The following is a 1,887-nucleotide window of genomic DNA, read 5'->3' as shown; positions in this document are numbered from 1 at the left end:
CTAATATTCCCAAAACGTACCATGTGGCTCATTTTAGAGATTGGAGATCTCTGCACTAAGGATTGTGTAAGTGAGTGTTGACAGATTTCAGCAGCAATGTTAACATGTTTCTGGACAATTGGGCCTAAAAACACAATCACCAATGTGTCAAGTCAGGTAAGTTTTACCCAAATGAGGTAATGATCAAAAAGAAAAAGATGAAAAAGATATTTCAACTCAAAACATTATCACATTTAAACAATATCTGCCTTTGGCAATGATGTCGGTAGGCTAATCATGAAATAGGCCTAGGCCTAGGTTAGGGTAATGACATGACAAGACTCACACATTGCAAGAGGAGAAAAGTAAAGCACTATCCAGGTTCGTAATGCAAAAACTGCTGGGGTCGTGTTGTTACTGCCAGAGCCTCTGAGCAGCCATGTAGAGGTGACTAAAGAAGTGAGAATACTCTGACTAAAGAAGTGGGAATTGTAGCAGAAATGTTAGTTTTTATATTAGTGGTGTTTAAAGAAGTGGGTCTACTGTGGGTCCATGGATAAAGAAGTGGGTTTACTGTGGGTCCATGGATAAAGACGTGGATATACTGTGGGTCCATGGATAAAGAAGTGGGTCTGCTGTGGGTCCATGGATAAAGAAGTGGGTATACTGTGGCTCCATGGATAAAGAAGTGGGTATACTGTGGCTCCATGGATAAAGAAGTGGGTATACTGTGGCTCCATGGATAAAGAAGTGGATATACTGTGGGTCCATGGATAAAGAAGTGGGTATACTGTGGGTCCATGGATAAAGAAGTGTGTCTACTGTGGGTCCATGGATAAAGAAGTGTGTATACTGTGGGTCCATGGATAAAGAAGTGGGTCTACTGTGGGTCCATGGATAAAGAAGTGTGTATACTGTGGGTCCATGGATAAAGAAGTGGGTCTACTGTGGCTCCATGGATAAAGAAGTGGGTCTACTGTGGGTCCATGGATAAAGAAGTGGGTCTACTGTGGGTCCATGGATAAAGAAGTGGGTCTACTGTGGGTCCATGGATAAAGAAGTGTGTATACTGTGGGTCCATGGATAAAGAAGTGGATATACTGTGGGTCCATGGATAAAGAAGTGGGTCTACTGTGGGTCCATGGATAAAGAAGTGGGTCTACTGTGGGTCCATGGATAAAGAAGTGGGTCTACTGTGGGTCCATGGATAAAGAAGTGCTTATACTCCATTATACCCTGCACTACACCACTGATAGGCCTAAATGTCGCTTTACCTGCATGTGGGGTGTCTACGACTTCAAGTTTTTCTGCATGGTAGTGGAAACCCATCACCTTCGTGATAGTTACAGTTCATGAACACCAGGCTGACGGAAGTGTTTCTCCTTCTAATGGTGCCTCCCTTCCCCTGGAGGAGGTCGGCGTGGTCTTTGTGCCACCGTGGACAAACACACGGGTATTTGTGACAGCCACTGGGGGTTTGGTCCTAATGTCTGCAATTTGAAATGTGCTAGAGGGCAAAATATTTGATTTTTTTTTGTTTTGTTCTTTACTGTTTTCCTTTTTTCATATTACAAAAATCGAAGCTGTGAAGAATCCACTCAATATAACAAACAATAGTTTTAGGATATGACTAAAGTCATATTTTGTCATTAAAGTCCATGTCCTGTGAGAAGTGTAATCAGCTCTGAATTTTTGAAGCCCTTTTTCTCTGCATAGTGATTTCAGGTGTAGGCTACCAACATTCACAGAAGCATATGTTCTCCAAATATTTGCAGATTTCAATGCATGGCCCATCATTTAAAAGCTTACAATTTACACTTTCATCATCTGTAAAAACTGAAAAATGTTCTTGCCCACCTTAAGGACCAAGCCACTACGAGGTGTCACATTTGACAACGAAAATCACCT

The sequence above is a fragment of the Borostomias antarcticus genome (genome assembly GCF_949987555.1).
Source record: "Borostomias antarcticus genome assembly, chromosome: 12".
Lineage (NCBI taxonomy): Eukaryota > Metazoa > Chordata > Actinopteri > Stomiiformes > Stomiidae > Borostomias > Borostomias antarcticus.
Note: the sequence above shows the minus strand (reverse complement) of the source record.